This window comes from Lissotriton vulgaris, chromosome 7 (assembly GCF_964263255.1).
Source record: "Lissotriton vulgaris chromosome 7, aLisVul1.2, whole genome shotgun sequence".
NCBI lineage: Eukaryota > Metazoa > Chordata > Amphibia > Caudata > Salamandridae > Lissotriton > Lissotriton vulgaris.
Window position 1 is genome coordinate 1,618,999,441 of NC_141695.1, and position 22,604 is coordinate 1,619,022,044.

At 43.1% G+C, this 22,604-nt stretch overlaps 1 protein-coding gene across 3 annotated transcripts in view; it reads left to right on the top strand.

Annotated features, from left to right (window-relative positions):
- KCNS1 (potassium voltage-gated channel modifier subfamily S member 1) overlaps positions 1–22,604 on the top strand; it is a 164,207-nt gene that overhangs the window by 135,918 nt on the left and 5,685 nt on the right. The gene's annotated exons all lie outside the window — the stretch shown is intronic.

The following is a 22,604-nucleotide window of genomic DNA, read 5'->3' on the forward strand; positions in this document are numbered from 1 at the left end:
AGAGCAGATGCATTTGAATATCTTTTGTTAAAAGTGGGAAGAAACAAAGGCAAACAGTTGCCTATTTCAGTTCATCCGATCAGGAGTGGCTGGTATGTTGGAGGAACTGGGCAGAATGGAGGGAGGAGGAGGGGCATTAGGGGTCGCGGTGGGAATGGATTTTTTAAATAAAAAACATACCTGCAGCTGTCCCTGTCGCGCTCCTCTGCTCCTCTTCAGAAAGGCACAGGTTCCCCCAATGCCCTGCGGACGGTCAATCTTGAAGCTGCTCTCGCGCCTGAGATCATCTTTATGATTGCCCTGAGCACCCTTGATTTGTGCTCCAGGTCAGACTGTGAGTCTGTGCCTGCTCTGTCCAACCTGGCTGCGGTGCTGGGTTGGAGAGAGTTTTCACTGCTCATGATGGTTTGGCTGGCCTGAGACAGATGGCCAAACCATCATGGGCAGTGATGGGAGGGCACTACAATGCCCTCTATACCGGTCACCACCAGGGCCCGACCCCAAGAATTGTCAGGAAAGGAAAAATAAAACAAGTGTTTCATTTTTCCTCTCCTGCCGTTTTTGGGGGAGGCGATTCTTCTCTGCCATAGCGAAGGAGACACTGCTGAACCCGATCAGAGAGAGGCAGTGGCTTCAACACAAACTTCATGTCACTATGCAAAAAGGATAAACCCGAGCACACACATGAGTTACAATGACAAATGTCTATAGTTGATGTGCAGCAAAATTGAATACAATCCAACGACGGTGTCTCTGTAGTTTCTCGTTTTATTGCAATGTTCTGTATGGCACAGCCAGCCGACACGTGTTTCATCAGAGAAAGAATTGTCTCTGAATCTTCAGGGCAGATTCAAGGTGAGACGGATAGAAGCATGTATATAAAAAGACCACTCAAATCCAAATGGAGGATACTCCCTTGTAATAATACGCGAACAATCTATGATTAGAAAAAATAGTCCATCACGCCATAAAAGTACCCCGATAGTTGTAATATACATATATCCAAATGGAAAATGTAACTTCAAGTGGTTAGAAAATGAGTAGAACAGCAATCATCAATGACACGGGTAGTGCGTTTATTGCCTAGGCCGTGGTACGCGTAGCACTTCCTGGCCGCTCCACCTCACTCCGGGAGTGTCGGCTGGCTGTGCCATACAGAACATTGCAATAAAACGAGAAAATACAGAGACACCGTCGTTGGAGTGTATTCAATTTTGCTGCGCATCAACTATAGACATTTGTCATTGTAGCTCATGTGTGTGCTCGGGTTTATCCTTTTTGCATAGTGAGATAGTGTTTCCTAATCTCAATTAAGGGGTTATGAGGATTTCCCCTTCCCAAGGTGCACCACATCACACTGTATTATCATACCCTTTACGTAACCTGATGGGCGCCATCTTCTTCCTGGACACTAAAATCCCATCTCTCTTGCCATTCAACACAAATTTCATATTCACTTTCACAAGTCTAATGATTTTTGATTGTTTTCTATGTCCTATATAAATATGCTAATGATGTGATGGTAATATTTATTATCATGGCTCTAAATGCATCCTGTGGGTTGTAGAACAGTCTGAGCTAATACCAGGCACTTGTATGTAGCAATGACTATCCTTCTATATCTGTAATAGTAACCAATCACTTATGGAAGTAATAATCAAAGTCAGCTAATTAATATTGACTTTGATCAGTAAAACAAAATAGTTATTTTCAATCGGCAGTAAATGATTCAGAGCAAAAAACTTTGCAACCATAAGCTTCTGGTCATGAAAGTTATCAAATTAACAACAGGCATCTATCAAAAACAATAAAGTAATTCATGAGCAAAGGGCTAATCTACAGCGCACTGCATGTATTGGTTGAAATGGGAACTAATGGCTACAGATGCAAAACCTAAAAACATGATTCTTCCTGGAATAATAAAATGGTCATATCATTTTATTATTCTGTGTGCTGCCGGCTACGCTAGCGCAAGCGTGATGGTGGGCGCGTGGCAGACAGATTCCTGCCTATTGCAGGATGACTGCCCAGTGCGCATGACAGATTGGCCGGCTGTCTGCAGCTGGCCGCTCAGTCAAGCGCACTTCAAAACTAGCAATCCCAGTGCGATAAGAAGGCCAAGGGATGCCAGACAAAGTCCCCCAGCCTTAAATTGAGCAGCAACAGCAGCTCCAGGATTCGATGGATTCGTAAGCAGTAAGTAAACCACCTCGGGAGAGGGGAGTGGAGAAAGTCAACATATTGGTGAGTTTACGGCGCGCTGTGCCCCACTGATTTTCACAGTTCCTAGCCGTCCCTGTTGCAAACTGGAGCTTTATCCTTTTTTGTGTTTTGCATTTTTTATAATTAGACCCGAAGGTATCGGAGCGCTTTATTTGAGCACCAGTTGCGTTGCAGCCGCACAGATTCATGTTTAGGCACGGGTAGATTAAGTGATTTGATAAGAATCACAGAATGTTTGAGCCTCCCACCACACTCGAACCCGGTTCCCTGCTTCAAGGTCGGCCGCTCTAGCAGTTAAGCTCCATCCTCTTCCATTCAGTTCTCCTTTATCTTTGTAACAGTGCAGTTTCTGAAAGGTGTGTGCGGGCAAAGCAAATGCAGGGAGAAGAATGGCTTCCTCTGTCAATTCCCTTATTGATGTTTTATTCAGACTGGAGCTTTAAATACCTTACTGTTCAATAGGTGTCCAGTTTCACTTCGCAGAGAATAAACAAAGCCAGAAGCAAACCTTTCTATCGATCACCAATACAAAATGGAAACCTGTGCAATACTTCAGTGTTTTGATCCAACATGTGAAAAACACTTTAAGTAAGGAATAACTTTGAAAGGGTTTGACACAAGACCCTACTCTGTGATGATGGCAGACAGCTATAGCTGTCTCTAGGCGGCCTGACCTTGAAGGGTGCTTTGCTGCCTCGAATTTTGCAGCAGGTGTTAAAGGTTCATATTTGCTTTTATTGTGCATGCCTGGCAATCCTGGATGTAATTTGCTAACAGAATATAGATACTAGGCAGTTTTATGAACCAGTGCTACATTATGGCCATTATGGACAGCAGCCTTTCTGGGCCACCATAGATGCCACAATATGATGCCAGACTGCATCATATAGCCTTAAAAATGCCCTTATTGTGAGGAAAAAGACAGCACCCTTTTAGGGCTCTGAAAACCTTGCATCAGAAATAATCAGTTATATTCCTCCGACTTGTTAAAAAAAAAAAAATCTGAAAATACCTTTAAACTGTGGTCTACTTAGGATTGTACATTTTTAAATGGCTGGGAGGAGATATGCGGTCTGTACAATATAGAGACCCTTACACTCCTGTTGAATTTTTCGCCCAACATTGCTAATTTCTGAAAAATAATTTTAAAAGGTTTTCCTCCTGGACATAGAGAGATAGTGCCGCCACATGCTAATGTAATGATTTAGAAGCTAAACTGTTTTTTTAATAAGAGACACTGCTTTTGTTTTGTTGCAACTGCAATAGGTAGACTGAAATGTTGGATCCAACATATGGCATAGGCATTGCAGTGGTGGAAGGCCCTTTTGGGAAATACTTATTAGGAGAACACCATTTTTGTATTAGGATCAATGGTTGGAACCTAATACAAAAATGGCCACGCGTGCGAGCGTTGGAGCCGTTATGACGAGCTCAGCTCGTCCTGAGCACACGGCACATGGCTTATCCTTGTGAGTCCATCTTCACATGGCATCTTGTTTTAGAATCTCAAATCTTTAGAAGAGAGAACATATCACTTCAACGGCTGACATATTTCTTCAAGACTACTATCAGGTTGCAGCCATCCATCCTTGCTGTTAGTTTGTTAAGAAACTAAAATGAGGAGTGCCTCAGAGATCTCCACCAACGCCACAAAGCAGAGTAATGTCTACTTTACTCTGCTAGAGCATCACAGTATATACATTCACAAATTATCCCCAGCTTTTTATTCTGCTGAAGGTCCAATCCTCAGGCACATTTTCAAAACTGCCTTAAAGTAGTATCCACAGGTTTGACTTCAACTTCCTCAACCCCTATGCCAATAAGAACAAGCTATGAATAGTTGGAAAACTCTTTGACGCAACATTTCATGCATGGTGACCAACTAGTATGGGTGGCAGACCATTGTCATGTGCATCTTTATGCGACCTTAGGTTGATCTCAGTTTTTAAACCTGAGGTTTGTAAACACATTTCTCTTTTCTTCTTCCAGGCAAAAAAGCCTGAAAAGTCCTCTATATACTTTATCTGACACTCCCAAAAGTTGCCATTTCAGCTGTATATGTTTTTCATTTGTATTATAGCAACTCATTGTGCTTGGACCTTTCCAAGTACTTGTTGGTCAAACTCCATATAAGTCAAAATTTGGCTGCTTTTCTAATCTTAAATGTGGCTTAAGAGACCATTATGAATCATCTAATCAGCTCTATTGGTTCCAAATACCCAAAATATGCGTATTAAAATATTTGTGCCACGAAGCAATGGGTTTCAAAGGAATGTTCATTGACAAACCCTGGCTCTGAAAAAATCTCTCAGTTGCCCCTCCCTTGAGTCTACTTTTACCAACTTTAAGGTGGCTCTTCAGTTTACAGGTAGCATTGTGGGGACTGGATCTTTACTCACTAGGGGCCAGATGTAGGTACGCAAATACCGGTCGGTAACGGCCGAAATTCGGTCATTTCGGCCGTTACCGACCGGTATTTGGAAAATGAGATGTAGGGCCACCTAAAATACAGATTCGGTAATTTTACCGAATCGGTAATTTTACAGATTCTGTAAAATTACCGAATCTGTATTTTGCGATGTAGGTAGCACTGTAATCAGTGCTACAGGTCTTTCAGAATTCGTTATTTACCACCAACTAGAAGTTGGTGGTAAATAATGAAAACATCTGAAAAAGCATTTTTTTTGCTTTGCAAACGCTGCCATGTTGCAGACATGCATGCCCTTAGGGCATGTATGTCTGCAACATGTGCACCCATACACGATTGAGGGGTGCAACAGGGTGTCAAAGTGACACCCTGCCACACTTCAATGTTTCCCCCTTTTACTGAATCGGTATTTACTGATTCGGTAATTGACATTAATTCCTAAGGGCCTCCAGGCCCGTAGGAATGAATGGCAATTACCAAATCGGTAAATACCGATTCGGTAATTATCGAATCTTACCGATTCGGTGATTTAAAAATAGAAATTACCTACATCCCATTTACCTACTCTTAAATACCGAATCGGTATGATTCGGTATTTAAGGGTAGGTAAATTGAGATTACCTACATCGGGCCCTAAGTTCCCAGTTTTGGGAACAGTCTTGTTTTAAGTGTACAATGGAATGTGGCACTTTTCAATAAAACTCTTAAAACAAAATTCTCCTTGCCACATTAGCTATATGGATATTTTAGCTAGAATTTGGTCTCTAGCTTAAAAAATACCATTTGGAGTCACTGTGGTGCTCTACAAGTTTGTGTCCTAGACTCTGTTTGGGAAATGTGGGAGCTTGACCCAGGTCATATCATAACTATGTCATCACACTCTTATAAAATGCTAGAGGGACTCATTGCAACGCTTAAAAGCAAAAGATGTGGTTCATATAGTGGCACTGTTATGCAGATAGAAATGATCTGCTTTGATGGCAAAACAGGGCTTGCTTCTTATAAAACTGCAACTCTGCATGTTGCTCTATCAAGCATTTTTGCTACCCATTCAAAATTTGCAGCTTGGCTCCCAACTATAAAAAAGGCAGGCCAATCAATCCTTCCATTAAGTGAAGTCAATGTTTGGTCCAAAATACATTCTGCCCACAGAGCAGAATGTATGGATATTATATCCGTGATAGGTTGTGATAAATGAATGCACTTAGTTGCACGAGTCACATGCTTCTTTTGGCTGAACGTAGTTAAAATTTCATTCAGTCACGCACTTTGTATCCATGCTTCTGGTCAGTCCATTTCATTATCACAGACATCATTTCTGCAAATGATACAGGATCGTTGTGCAATAATCCACTCACAGGAAACATCCTTTGCTATGTACTCTTTCAACTTTATGAAATCCAAAGTTTTTCAAATAGCATTCAACATCAGTGGGAAGGCTGCCCAAAGAATTTCAGATAGAAAATTGGCCCGCAAAATATTAACGGTTTGCATTTGTTCTCACAGATATTAACTCTCTCAAACCAAAAAATCTAAAATTTAAAAGAGCCCAGCACAGCAAATATGAAAAAATACAAGAGAAAGAATGGATATCCGTAGGATACACATGCAACAAAAAGGCAACGGAATGCTTGTAATGATCTCAGCCACCGGTGAATGCTCAAGGTCGCATGCCAGAGAATTGTTTTTCACTCACTAGGTCACTCCAGTAAGAAAACAATGATACTATTAGACCTGGCATCGTTGGTGTGGTTTTCCCTACTAACATTTTGCCTTCAACCCTCCTGTTTTGCTGGCATGAGGACTCTGCACACTTTACCACTGCTAACAAGTACTGAAGTGCTTGTGCTCTCTCTCCCCTTAAAACCTGGTAGAATTGGCTTATACCCTATTGGCATACCTAATTTACTTGTAAGTCTATAGTAAAGTGGCACTGCCTGTTCCAAAGGTATGTAAATGAAATGCTACTAGTGGACCTGCAACACTGATTGTACCACCCACTTATGTAGTCCTTTAAACATGACTCAGGTCTGCCATAGCAGCCATCCCTAGGGTAAGCCCTTGACAGCCTAGAGTGCAGGGTGCAGTGTATTAAAACAGTTGTATCAGTACTTTTTAGTTTTGCATGTCCTGGTAGTGAAAGACTCTTAAATTCGTTTTTAACTACTGCAAGGCCTACCTCTCCCATAGGATAATATCAGAGTTACTTTATTACATTTAATAAGCTATAACTTCAAAAGGGGAACAGATAAGCAGATCGTGTTTGGGGTCTTTGGAATTGCAATAGAAAATACTCTCTTATGGTAAAGTTGGATTTTAAAAACATAATTTGAAAATGCCACTTTAAAAAAGTGTTAATTTTCCGGCCATAGTGATTTAGACTCTGCAGCATATCTCTGGGTCACATGACTTGGTGTAGCTGACGGTTGGACTATTGCTCCTAGACAGCCACACAGAATAGAGAGCTTAGGTGCACCTGGATGGGTCCTCCCTGTCAGGATGGGAGGGAGGAGCTGGGCACAGCCATACTTACGCTTGAATAGGCTATGTCCTGCCTCCACACGAAGTGCTGCATCCCCACTGTTGATAGTATGGAGGCAGGGCAGGGGAAGATAGGAAAACTGTGCACTTCAAAGGAAAAACTCTAGAAGCTTCTCTCACTTCAAAGGAGGCACCTGGTATAAATATTGGACCTCAGGCACCAACTCTTTAGCACACTTCTGGACCTTTGGAGCCTCTGCCAGGAAGAAGAACTTTGGCAACTGAAAGCACTGCCACTCTGCTGGACTGCTGTCCTGCTTAACTACTGCCTTGCTGGACTGCTACTCTCCTGCCTGAGTCAGAGAGATTGGACCCGCATCTGAACTGAGGACTCCCAGAATGACACCAAGAATTAGTCTGCTAGCCCCCTGTTCAGAGCCACAGGGACATAACAGGCTCCCACCACCTGAACCAGCACCCTGATCCACCTGGAGCAGCCCCCTGGCCCCCAATTGGTGCCACTCAGGTCCTAGGCCCTTGGTGTGACCTCAGTGGAGCTAAATTGAAGGTTTTGGCTACTCACAAACAAGAATGGGTCTGTTTGTTCCTCGCACTGCCTGCCAATGTGAAGTTCCATAAATCCAACCCTTCGCACCACAGCATAAACCGCTCACGGGAAGCACCACCACAAAGCTCCAACCCGAGCATTCACGACAACAACAGGGTCTTCACAATACAGCAGCAACAATTCACAATGCCAGGCCTGCTCTTTGGGCTACATCGGCATTTCCCTGGTGGCGCTTCTCTGCTCCTCTCTGCCCCCTCCACTGAAAATGTGGCACCTTGGGCTGGACTGCGAAGGTAACTTTTCAGCAAAGACTAACCTGGCCCCTGTGTCCAAACCATGCTCCATCGTGGTCAACTTGAACTAGTGACTTTCTCCCGGTCTTGCATGACCGGGAGAAAGTCACAAGTTCGAGTGGTGCTTTGGGCTTTTTGGCACTATTTTCACTTAAATCTTTAAAATTGCAAATCTTTGGTTCTACGAATTAGATGTTTGTCATTTTGGTCTTGATTTATCTATTACATTTAGCTCTATCTTTCTGGATTGTTTTGGGATTTTCCTGTTTGTACACAAAGTCTCTTTGCACATTCACACATGTCCAAGATTCCTTACTTTATTACCCTCAAGCCTCACAGCTTAAGACAATACACTTATGAGCTTAGTAGATTCTGACTATCCTTGCCTATCCTTTTAACTCAAAGCTTGCCAATTTTACAATTTTGGACAACTGTCCTATTCTTACATCTACCACCATGGTGCATCCTCTCTTCTGCGCTCCACGTAACTGTTCATTATGATTTGATATTTGATGACTATCTGTAATGTACTCCTGCTTTGCCGAATACTAGCATATTTCTTCTTCAACCACAAAAGAACTAATTTAGTTCCTAGCAAACACCCTCTCAACTACTCAAAATGTGATACCCCTGAAATAGATGTTGCAGCACACAAGAATTACCCTGCTTGTAGCTCCTTCCTTCAACAAGTGCCTCCTTCCTCTGCCAATTGAACCCACTCTTTAATTGCCAAATTAAAAGCATCCAGTTATTGCCTGGATAATTATCAGACACCAACCCCACAGACAACCCTTCCCTACAACATACATCTCCAAGAAATGTGGTCACAGCATGAGCAATGACTTTACAGTCCACTTAAATCAATAGTTCATTAACCCCTTCCTGCTTGGCACATTCCCCTGCTGTGCTGGGGGGAGGGGGGGCGCGCGCAGCACCCCGGTGCTCATGACGAGCTCAGCTCGTCATGAGCTACTGTGCTCCTGACGAGCTGAGCTCGTCACGGCCACACCCATTTCTTTAGAACGCTCAGCACAGCAGGGGAATTTGCCCAGCGTGCGAGCGTGCGAGCGTTCTAAAGGCCATGACGACCTCAGCTCGTCATGAGCACCGGAGCACTGTAGCTCATGATGAGCTGAGCTCGTCATGAGCATGCAAGGGGTTAAGTCAATAGCAAACGCGTTACTACTGAGTACAACCTGTCTGTGATTCTTCCAGACATGCTTTAGCAGATTTATCACTACTTTAGCACACGCTCCACTCACTAATCCACCTGTAATTGTGGCCCTCAATCGCAGCCTTTACCAGAGGCTCCTGTGTCTCATCTAAATAATTTTTATTCTTAACCCAGAAGAGAGAATACTCTTTTTTCCATGTAACACTACACACACACATGGCCACCCAAAGTTCACTCTCCCTGAACTTAGAAGAAAGTGGGGCCAAATATCCAAAGAAGTCATGCATCGCAGGTCAGCAATAAAGTTGCTGCACTACATTGCATGAATCGGAGAGAGCAGAAAAGCACTATGGTCCAGATGTATCAAGTGTATTCCCATTCGCAAACTGGACGATTCGCAGAATTGGCCCCTTTGCGAGCAGGAAAAGCCTTTTGGGATGTATCATTCCAAAAGGCAATCTCAAAATAAGGAATTGCAATTTTTGCGATTACCTATTTTGCAAATGCATTTAGAGAATACCACTTTGCGATTTTTTTAAATGCAATGCAGGAAGCGCTTTTTAAATTGCGACCCTGCTTTAAGGAATCGCAATTTACCACCTATTACAAGTTGGTGGTAAATTGCAAATCCTTAGAAAAATGCACAAATTGCAAATCCTTAGAAAAATGCACAATCTTGCATTTTTCTGAGTGCCATGTGGCGCACATACAAGCCTTTAGGGCATGTATGTGCGCCACATGTATATTTCAGGGGTGCATCAGGGTGGCCTTTTGGCTGCCTCGCATCCTTGAAATTGCATGCGCAATTTGTGAGTACCTATTGGGCACTCGCAAATTGAACATGCAATTCCCTTTCATTTCTATGGGCCTCTAGGTCCATAAAAATGAATGGGAAGCCATTCCTTATTTGCGACTCGCAATTTACGAGTCGCAAATAAGGAATTTGTAGGAATCGCAAACAATTTGCTGAAACCTACACACTTTGCATTTTGCGAGTCTATAATAGCAAATCAGTAAAATTCGCTATTATAGACTCGCTAAATCCAATTTTGATACATCTGGCCCTATATCTTCAAAGATGTAGTGCTGTTCTACTTGTTAACTACACTGGCGCACATCTAACTGCAACCCTAGTGCAAGGGTATCTGCTTTGTGGTCAGTGTAGTTTTTGTTCAGGAAGAGGTCCCTTACTGTCCAAAAACTATGCATGATTTAAGGCATTTTCCTTATTTGTATGTGTGCGTTAGAGAGCAGCAGATATGCAAGGAGGAAAAAAACAAGGAGAAACGAAGATATTTCTTCTGGTTACACCTTCCCCAAGGAGATGCAGGATGTTGACTCAAATCCTTCTCTACACATCTTTGTAGATAGGGACATTTGGGTCAAAACCCATGGGTGGCAGCACAGAAACGAAAGTAGTACAAGGCAGTCACTCTTAAACCTTGCCCCTCCCAATCCCTCTGTGATTCTCCCAATCATTACTTTATGTACGCCCTCCTCTTCCTTTTCTGATCCCCAAACCTCCGCCCAACCTGCTACACCTCGATCAAATACCTTTGTTGACCAGGGAAATCTTTTTGTCCCTGCTTGTCAGGGTCGTCAGGATCCCCTCCGACATATGCCCTGCATATGTTCTGAGGGAGATCTTTTCGGCCTGCCCCTTGCCCCCTCTAACCTTCCTCAATGATTCCCTTACGAAGGACACTGTTCCTGACCAACACAAATCAGCGATAATAATCCCTATCTTAAAGAAACCCGGCGCCGATCCCACTTCCCTTCTAAACTACTGCCCCATTTCTCTCCTTCCGTTTCTGGGCAAAATCCTGGAATGCCACGTTACTAAAGTCCTTAGTGCCTTTGTTGAGGACTGCGGCTTCCTAGCCCCCCGTCAGGCGGGGTTTCGCTCATCGCACTCCACCAAAACAGTAGTTCTTTCTGTTCTGGAAAAACTCAGAGAGGGGATGGACACCAACTTGCCCCAGGCGCTGGTCCTCCTTGATTTGTCCGCAGCCTTCGACACGGTTGATCATTCCATCCTTCTCACCCGTGTCGAGGTGGCCGGCCTGGCTTGGCTCTCCTCCTTTCTGAGGGACCGCACACAGGCCATCCACTTGGCCGACTTCTCTGCGCCCCCACGCAATGTTCAATGTGGTGTTTCCCAGGGCTCTTCCCTTTCCCCTCTTCTGTTTAACCTATATATTTTTCCTCTTATTTTTGCACTACAGCAGATGGAGGTCACTGTACTTAACTATGCCGATGACCCCCAGCTGATCTTCAATCTTTCCTCTTTCCCCAAGTCCATTCACAATTTTCATTCCGTTATGATTTTCATCAGGGACTGGATGAACTGCAATCATCTAAAGTTAAACCCTGACAAGACCGAATTGGTACTCACAGGTGGCAGCTGCAATCCCTGGACCCCTTTATTTTGGCCCCTCTCTGGGTATTTCTCCTTCACCTTCCTCCTCAGTCAAAACACTAGGGATAAAACTCAATAACAACCTTACCTTGCACTCCCAGATCAGTTCAGTGGTCTCATCCTGCTTCCTGACTCTTCGCACAATCCGCAAGATCTCACGTTTTTTTCCTTTTCTGCCCTTAAACTCATTTTGTTGGCCATGGTCATGTCACGTCTTGACTATGGCAACATTCTGTACACTGGTGTCCCTGCTTATGATCTACGGCGCCTTCAACTTGTCCAAAACCAAGCCGCCCGACTTATTTATAACCTCCCCAAATCACATCATGTCACACCCCTACTTAAAGCCCTTCACTGGCTCCCTATCCGGGAACGTGCCTTGTTTAAGATGGGTTGCATGACTTTTCAGGCCTGGGCAGGAACCGCTCCAGCCTTCATCAATTCTGAAATTAAAGTATACACTCCTAGCAGAGAGCTGCATTCCTCATCCCAGTCCCTCCTTTCTGTTCCTCGCTTTAGGAAGAAGAAATCAGGGGGCCTGAAATTCTCCGTCCTTGCTCCCACTTTCTGGAATACTCTCCCATTTACCACTAGGTCCTCGGTTTCCTACTTTGATTTCCGCAAAGCCCTGAAGACTTTTTTTTTCTCGCAAGCTTTCTCGCATTAGCAGCTTCCCCAACCCTCCTGGGGTCTGTATCCCTAGCGCCAAGAAACCGCCTGGTAGTCGTGCGCTTAACAAGCATTTCAACTTCAACTTCAACTTCAGTTCATTGAGCTGCGTTACTTAGGTTACAATCCAATGTAAGTCATGATTTACACTGGGGTGTAAATACCAACCTAACACTTCGTGCCGGGTCTACATTAAAAAGCAATGCAAACTCGACTCAAAATCTTTGTACATCTGAGCCCAGGTTTTTTATGACCAACCACCCTGAATTAATTTTGCTACCTCCAGCAACACAACATCCTTTGTTATTAAGACATACACATGCAGCCAGCATTATGTGATATCAAACGCTGATGGAAATGGTACATTGCTGCTGTAGAACAGCATTCACTCCTGTGGAGATGCACTGTTGCAGCGTGAGAAAGCAAGAGCTGTAAATGGGGAAGGAATTGATTAACAAATTATGTATTGACTGGGTTTAAATGCATATGCAAGTGTTTTAGACGTACAGCGCAGTACCAGAAATGTGCAAAACCTCAAACCATTACTTGGGCATGTATTTGCCTATTTAACAAATCAGACTTACATGCATTAAGGGTGCTCATTTGTTCAAATATTTTTTTCTCTGTGCCAGCAAGAGGTAAATAGTACCACGTAGACCAAAACAAGTTGCACTCCAGAGAATTTTGTTGTGCATACCTCCCAACAAAGCGAGACCAAAGGGGAGGATGGACGGAGCGGCGTTTGAGCAAATCAAACTCTCACCCCCAGTCTGAACTGGGGTGGCGGAGTGAGCTAAATCGGTTGACTGGGGGTGAGTGCTTGCATTGTTCAACATTCGATCCATCATTCCCTTTGGTTTTGCTTTGTTCGCCCTAAGTTGGCAGGGTATGCCCAGACGTGGGTACCTTGCTCACTTTGCCACTGGATTCAAGCTAACCTGGCTGATTAGCCAGAAGCCTGTCCCAGGATGCTTGTTTCCGGTCCAGGGAAGACATGGCTTGGCAGTTCGGGCTGGATTGTTCCCCACAGGGTCAGACTGATTTGCATATGGCCATGTCTGAACTGGGGTGGCGGAGTGAGCTAAAGAATGATGATGGATTAAACCCAGATCGGTTGACTGGGGGTGAGTACTTGCATCGTTTAACACTCCGTCCATCATCCCCCTTGGTTTTGCTTACCTCCCAACAATGGCCTCGGTTCGAAACCTTAAACTTAATCATATGAAAAGACAGATCTAGATCAGATTTAGATCTAGTGCTTTCAGAAGAGGAGTTATTAATTTGGGACAGACTGGGGCATAAAACCAGACTTTAAGATAAATTATAGAAGGACAGCCTGGGAGCATCTAGGGTTGTCTATAGAAATGAACATGTGGGGCTGTGTTTCAGCTTCCTGAAGATTAAAAATATGCTCCAGAAATATTCTGCTGTAATTGATGAGTGCTAATTTGCTCTTAAAACTCCTGTTTAAGGTGAATGTAGGCAGTGTCCTGTGTTGGTGTAAGTATCTACGCTATGACTTCTATATCCCTCTCCTCGTTCACCATGTGGATAAGGTGGACAGAGAAACAGGGTTGAGGCTTACTCTGCAAGAATGGGATGCAATTTAGTTATAAACTATTTAGAGATGCAAATTTTAGAATGATAACATTTTATACTAGATGATTGCTTTATCCCACTTCCAAGCGTCATCAACAAGTTGTATCCATCTTCTCCTTATCGCTGTTTCACGTGCCAGCAATTCGGGTTTGAAAACTGGCGCCATGGCATTGCAGCCAACCCCGATTCACCTGTTTATATTTTCAGGCTCCTAATAGAACAGGGGTTTGATAACAGATTTGCTCACAATCTTGTTTGGGTATACAAGGAATATCCCCCTAATGAGGAGTTTGCAACATAGGTATGTTTGTCACCATGACAGTTGCTAGGTCACTTATTTTGCAGTGATGGAAGTCCACCTACCTATACACTGCTTTTTGTCAACAACAACAATAGAATAGAATGAAACCTATTGAATTAACTTATGCAAAAAAAGAAGAATCAATGGCCAAATACAAGGAAATATGACAAAAGGACAGGTTTTTTTAATACTGGGAATTTCGGGTTCCTGCACATTATAATATAGGATGTATTCATTTTTTAAGCACATGGTATTTTTATGGTAGATTTTAGGATGAATTGGAGATGATTTATTTAGCGATGTAACAATGAAACGTGCTATTTATTCATTATTACGGTGTCTGCTCTTGTTTTGTCATTTGCTGCTCATTAACTCTACCGATTATTACAAAAATATTATTTTTTAACATTTTTCGAATACAGATACCACAATCTGACTCACATAATGAACTTTTGTAAGTTGTAGTTGTGAATGAAGACAATTTGGTACTACGGCGAAATCGGATATTCACAAATGTAATGCTTGTGAAGGGAAAGTAGCTGTTACACATGAGGGGCCATTGCAAAGGGTAGTCAACACCCATATACTCATAGGCTTGTGTGTGGTTTTTTTACTACCGAATTGCAATGCAGGTCGTTCCTCCTTCAGGATGAACATGCAGACTGATCCCAGGCACGTTAGGATGAAGAAGGGATCCAGGTTGGGAAAAGTGAGGGAATCCCTACATATAAAACAATTGGGGTGTAAGGAAAAGGGCTTTCTACAGCAGAAACATATTTTGCTTGCAGAGAAAAAGGAAGATAAAATGTTGGCGCGCAATCTGCAGCACCATTTCCGAATTACCCATGAGTTAACTTACATTTGAGTGTGCAGGAAAACTGGAACTTTCGCACTAAAGAAATTGGACGGAAATTTGCAATGTTTTATCCCCATTTTTTTAAGCAAGAGAACACCCACAAACTCAGGAGTTTGTGTTTGTTTACTAACTACCTAACAACTAACTTTCTCATTCAGGATGCTCTTGAATACTACTCCTGCCCGGGGCAGATATGTAGGTGTCCAGGACGCAAAAAAGGAGGTAACACCTTCATATCCAACGGGATTGTAGATGAAGTGGTTTCCATATGGGAAAAATGTTTCCTTGCAGAGAAATGAGAAAATAAAATTCTAATGTGCAAGTTGCAGAGCTATTTCCGAACTTGCTTGATTCATGCACATTTAAATGCTTTAGATTTCTAATGTAATGTAAATTTTGTATTAGAAAAATTGGATTGTTAATTTATGTATTTTTTTACCAAGTAACGCCCCTCATTTTAGTTTACCCGTCACCTCTGAAGTTTTGATGTCATGTTAAGCCCAAGACATCCCTGGGGAAGGGCGTACTTGATTACCACACCATGAATTTGTGGAATTTTTTAGGTCATCTTTAGACCTGCCGTTCAGACCTCTTGTTCTTTTGGCAATGTGTAAATAACACTAATGCTGGGCAATATTCCCCTAAAATTTGCAGTTTGCAGTTACTAATGCCTGAAAAGGGTATTTTTTTATAGTGGTTTATGAGTGCAACTGTAATGTCTACTCCAGTTGCTGAGTACAAACTTACATTGTAACGGTGTGAAATTGCCCAAGTTCGAAGCAGAATTGCCTTAGAATTGTGCAGTTTACGTAATTCGGCCCTTTGTTATTTTATAAACTTTCGTAGCCTTAAAATTAGGTTACGTTTTTTAACTACTGTCTGTACCATCAACTCCCAAGGTCCACATTTTGGTCTTGAAGTAGGGGTGTATGAACAACCTCGTTAAGTTTTTCAAACTTTGCCTACATTGACAAAGTCAAGAAATTGTCTAATATAAAGATATATTTTAAAAGTTACCATATCAAAACATCACAAAAAGTAGATTCCGTGGGAGAAAAGCCCACGCAATAGCAATATTTCAATTTAGAATTATTCTTCAAAGAATGTATTTGCAGGAAAAATCTCACTCAAAAAACTTTATGGGTGGGGAATTCCGCCTACAATTAAACATTTGAAAATGTGACTAACTGCAAGACTTTCCTATCTGAATTACAATTTCGCACACCTGTATTCCAAGTCCGTCTTACGCCACATGTCATTACATTTGTACTCCGTTGTCCGAAATCAGTTGATCTGATTCCAGAACTGTTTATGATTCTTCTCTGGCTTTTGCAGGTCCTGAAATGTCGGATTTTGCAGCTCAATTTAACTCTTGCATAAAGCATAATCACATTTTGTTAATCCTAATGCAGCTCCAGTGGCCTTCCTTGAGGGAGGTAATTTTGCCTATGTCATCCAAATTGCTCACCACAACCGTACTTCAAGACCAGCTTTTCCAGGCCTTTAAAAGAAGGCTTCTTGGCCTTGAGGATGGGCATCCTTCCTGTCAAACCACATTTGCCCCCCTGGAAACGTATATTCACATCTACACAATGCAGACTATGTGGCGAAACCAAAGAAGATATGCTGCATCTCCTATGCATATGTAAGTTCCTAGACCGGGAGAGGAGAGAACTGCTAAAACCGCATATAAATGAAATGCACATCCGGACGTGCAGACAGGCAGTGAAGGCGTGCTTCAGCAGGGCCAACATTAAATTAACCTGCAGCTTCGTCCGCTACATGAAAACTGCCCAAACAAAGCTCCTCGCCGCAGCCTGAGCACAGTTGCGCGCACCCAAGCTCTTATTCCGGCAACTCTCTTTGACTCCCACTACGTTCCGATCCTGAGGCAGTCGTCCACGACCAAACAATAGACTACTAGAACTATGGATACTGGCGTCACCCCCAGACGGGGACTTACCCTTACTTCTTTTTTAAATTTTATACCTTCATTACAAACAAACTGTATGTAATTTTAACCAGAAAATTGGTCGATTTTAATGCATATCCATCACGCTGTTTTTTTCTTTTTAAGACAATATGAAATATTTTCACATATATGTATCCTTTTATACATTTTTTATTGATGTGTGTACTGCTAAGATTTTAATTAATCAAGCAATAAACTTACTTACTTACTTACTTACTTTGCCTATGTCACCCCTTACATGCAAGGCTCTACATCAGTAATAAAGGGTGCTTGGCCTCTTCAAAGACAAATGGGATTGGCCAATGTCAGTATGCATGTAACCAATCAGCACGCCAATGGTCAGACCACTGAGGTATTTTTGTATATGTAGCTACTGAATGCAAGGTTGATCATCTAAAACTTCCCATTTATCTTGACTCGCGATTCAATATGTCGTCTAACAGGTGGATCAATTCTTGTGGAGCTCTCCAACATAGCATTTGCATCTAAGCAACCCCCTCTCTCCACCCTATGGCCTGCAGGCTGAGATATGAGCTTGATGGGGCAGCCTTTGTGCAGGTTATTTGCTTTCCCATTTCGCGTACAGTGGAGTCGCCCATTTTGCTTTGACTAGGCGAGATTCATTCTGGAGAAGAGACAGCGTGCCCTACTCTGGTGCTTTTCTGCTATGTTGACCCTAGTGTCGCAGCAGCTACTTTGCACTCCTTCAGTCCTCTCAGTCTAGCCTGCTATCTTCCCTGGATTTTCAGAGGATTCCTAGTGTCCCATTGGTACCCCTACATTTCGCCTCTTGAGGAAGCAAGGGTGTAGGGAGGTACCGGCTCTGATGCATTCACAGAGCACCATTGCCTGGGCCCTCCTCCCAGGCAGCATGTCACGACTGTTCCTCTTGTTGCCCACCATTTTATTTGTTCATAGAGGAAAAGGGTTTTGTCGCCTGGACCCATGTCATGTGTTGAGGTCAAGATCTGCTGTGTTTTATCGGTCAAGGTATTATTACTTTAGGCTGATGCGCCCAACATGGAATGGAGGGAATGGTACACCATTCAATTTCACTGTTGGTGTATTTCCAAGGGAGTGAGAGACACTTCCAAATAGTCACCTGGGGTTTAAGTGGGCCGGGTCCCTCTAGGTCTGAGACTTGGTAGTAATTAAAATAGAACGTTGAAACGGGGCTCTATGTTCACGTCCTTAACTTTTTTTGTCATAAAAAAAACACTGAATGATTTCTGAACAATGAATGTCATGAATGTCAAAAACGTTAAGGTTAATCAACATCAGCGATTTAGCTCCCATTTTTATTTTGCATGTTTTATTTCATTTTGTATTCCCCATGATTGCTAGCTATTTTGAGGATGTTGGTTTTCTTTATTTTTTGTGTGCAGTACACTACTCTCAGATAGTACATCCTTTGTACAGAGTTTCCTTTAAGGTGCTTACAACAGCTACGATTAAAAAGTCTGGAGTTGAGGCTGAAGGCAGTGTGATGTTCTCAGAGTGTCTGTTAGTGGGTGGAAAAGGTGCTCATAACTCATAGTCATCCAGTCTTTGGCCTCTCTGCAGAGCACACAGAACATGTGTCTTGTATTCAGGTTGCAATTGTTATTCTGTGGACGTGTGTGAGATATTCAATTGCCAAAACATTGACGAGGCATAAAAAAATGCTGGGCTTACAGTTGAGTGTGTTTGTTTAGGGAGTAGTGAAATGAAGAGGATTCGAGGAAGTGCATTCAGGAGAGAGTGAAAAGAGGGTGCTAAAGAGGAAAGAGATGCAGTGTAGGATAGCAGAGGGAGGCGATGTGGAGAGAAAAAGGGTGTACATGTCTAACATAGTGAACAGAATGGGAGTGATTGAGGGTCTTTGAGGGCCACTACCCCCTCCACGGGTATCACTAATGTTTCATTCTCACAATTTCAGAATTTTAAATATTTTAAATATTACTTACAACAACATTATTGTTGTTACACACGTAGCTAAAACAGCTAACACCGATTGACCAAGTCAATGGTCCTAGGTGGTTTTATGTGTATGTCAGTTGTTGTGCTATAGTTCTGGATGCAACACAGAAATTTAGTCTATGTGTTTTAGCCATGCCCTTAATTACACAGGCCACGCCCCTTCTAGAGCCCTCCTCCCCACACACACACATACTTTTTTTAATCCCACTTAAAGCCTTAGTCGGTGCCATACTGATGGTTCGTCTCGCTGTGCTCACTCCAGCACTTCAGCCTCAAACGTCTGATGAAGATTATACTGTGGGATCTTTCACCGTCAGCAGGTGCTTTTCGATTGTCTGTACTCCCCTCTTGCTTGCACCTCCAGCATCCCTCTCCTTTCTGTTTCTGAAGGCCTGGATTACAAATTCAGGGATGAAATCTTATCCCTTTGGGAAGAGAGGTTTACTCAGGGATCATTAGGCGTTGTATGATAAATATCACACAGTGTAGATGTCCCCTGATAGATTCCAGCTGGTCAAACCTGCAGGAAATAAGCAAAACTTGCAGAATTTGTTGTGTTAAACACCAATATTGCATGTTATGTAACATTTTAAAGTTGAAAAGTCAGATTAGGAGGGTAGGTATCAGATCCAGTAAATAACTCGCCTAGAGGTAATAATAGTTACCGGTTGTGGTGCATGCCCTAATCCTCACAACTCTTAATCAGGGCTTTTGGGTTACATTACAAGCTGGGGCTTAATTTCCAATTCCTGTGCAAAAAGGAGTTTACAAGTAATCAGCATTCAAAGTTGCTCAGTAACTATCAACCCCCACCCTGAAGTTTTCCCTTCACAGAATTCCACAGGTTATACCTGCTGAATTTATAAGGTGAAATAGCCTGGGGAAAAAGACAAGACATTGCATTTAGTGCTTTAAATATCGATTTCACAGCCCTCACTATAATCTCAGGGCTGAATATGAGTTACGTTAAAATTATCACACACTCACAGTTTTTCTCTGATAAAGGTCGAACCAGGTGAAACAGTCAGGGCAAAAGCACAAAAAAAGGAAAAACATGGGATGTGTTAAATACCGATCCTGCATGTTATGCCTCATTTTCAAGCTGAATACTTAAATTAGGAATTCATTACCACATCTGGTAAATAAATCACTCTGGGATAATGGCATTTATTGGCTGTGGTGTTACCCAACCACATTCCGACAAGCTTTTAATAAGGGCCTTCATGTTATGCCTCATTTACAACTGAAAATATTGGAATGGGAGTTATTTACCACATCCAGAAAATACTTTAATCTGAGTAATGGCATTTACCCGTTGAGGTAAATATCTTCCCACAATCTAGTGCATTTGTAATCAGGGCCTTAATGTTGAAAAATTGTTTCTAAGAAACTTAAGTGTGGGATTCGAAGTCCTCTGTCAGGCTGTTTTGAAGGGCCAGTAGATATGGGCCAAGTCTCTGAGGGACAGTGGAAGGGTTTTCGTGATCTGTGGAACTTGCATGGTTTTGTAATAAAGTCAGATATAGATTCTCTGCAGACTGAAGGTTGACTGGGAATTAGTGGACATGGCCAGCCAGGAGTCTTCAGGGGTCGGCTGAAGACACTGATTACAGCTGCAGACAGAGCAAGAGCATTTGAGGACCTGGAGAAGGAATCCGATGGGTGAAGTTCGGTAATCATAGTGGGTTTGAAGACAAACGGTGTTCCGAGAGTAAAAAGGTGGTATTTGCGGCATGCAGATGGTCATAGAAATAGAATGAGGAATAGCAGCAGCGGTTGAGGACGCATTGGTGGGCAAGAGTGACAGTAAGGAGCAGTGAGGTCAGCTATTGGTCTCTAGGGATTAGGAGATGTGTGGGAGAGAGCACTTCTGCAATTCTTCAGGGCAGCAGTCACAGGTTCCATGGCAGTCTTTGAGATGTAATTGGTCTGTTTTCGGGGGGATGACTAAGACTGTAACCACTGAGGCTCTTTTGGTCAGGGTCTACTAATGAAGAGAAGTGTGGCTCAATGGTTAGAGCGGCAGACCCTGATGCAGAGGTCTAGCCCGGGACCAGGGTTCAATTCCCCGCCTCGGCGGGTCTTGGGCTCAAAATTCCACGGACCTGATAATTCCCGCCTCGGTGCCTATTCTAATCATAGAGTCCCACTCTGCAACTCTGGGCAATAGCTTGCTTAATCTCCACAACGCTAAGGATGACTGGCCTTCACCCTGGGGGTGCCCAGGAGTGGACGCCTCACAGGGAAAGCCAGGACGGGTTCCACAGCGGTATTCGTACAAGCGCCTTGAGACCCTCGCGGGTGAGTAGTGCGCTATAGAAGTATCGATTTACATTACACCCTACAATGTACTGAAGAGGACCTATGTGCATTGGCTTTGCTCTATGAGGATTTTGTAGTGGACCCGCTAAGAAGGTGCCATATCACTGATTTAGGAACTGGAAAAATGCAGCCTCCCGTTGCCCATGGTCATAACTGGAACTGCCACCGGTATCAGGCACCACCGTTACTTTTTTTAACCTGGAAATTAAATATCAGCCAATGGCTGCCGATCGAGCTGCAGACACCAAAGAAATATTTGGATGGATGCTCAGGTCAAGCCTCAATTCAAGTATGATCTGGGTGGCAATGGCAAACGCATAAAATGCAATCCAAATAAACAGGTCCCTAACTTCCATAAAAAACACCAGGATATTAAAATCTTATATATTCAGAAAATTCAATGCAAAGGGCAAGTTTCACTGCTCGTCACACATCTGAATGCAAGTCCTGGAGAATATATTTGTCAGTACACACTGGGAACTCCAGTGGCACATGAGAATACTACAGTCACCATCTGTTGATTAATTGCATATTAAGGCTGGATAACATCACCTTAGGCCGCTGGCTTTTTCTATGTACCATAGTCATGGCACAGGCTGTAACCTAGAAAAATGGTGTAAAACCCAAATGTACTTGTCTTAACTCCACTCCCTACCTCAGGAGAAATACCTTTGGACTGCTAATTTTAGCCTTGTCGAAAGCATGACTCCCACTCCCTAGCAGTAATTGTGTACTTCTGTTAAATTAACATACCTTTTCATCTTGTGCAAATCAGACTGACGAGAACAGTGCTACTGGATGAAAAGTAGCCCCCTCAGGGCTGTATTATATACAGTGGCCTGTGGGCACAATGGGCATTTGCACCTGCTTTTTGCACCCACTGGGCACTACAGTATTACAGCAGGGGGCGCAAACGCTTGTGTGGTCATTTCTGTAATAAGGATAGAGTTTACACAATCCAAAGGAGATCTAGATTTATTTGCAAACCCCGAAACCGGTCCCAGGATGCTTGTTTCCAGTCCAGGGAGGATCTGGCTTGGCAGTTTGGGCTGTACTGTTCCCATGAGGCACAGGGTCAAGACTGATTTGCATATGACCAGGTCTAAACTAGGGTGGCATGGTGAGCATAAGAATGATGTATTTAACCCAGATCTCTTGACTGGGGGTGAATGTTTTGATTTGTTCTGCATTCCGTCCATCAATTGTGTGTCTTTTGCTTTATTTGCATGGTGGCACGGCCCCATACCTATGAGAAAATGCGTTCCCCTTGGAACCCTCAACATATTACAGAGGCAAAGATGCCATAAGGAGGCTCACTGGCAGTGCCCCACAGAGGTGCT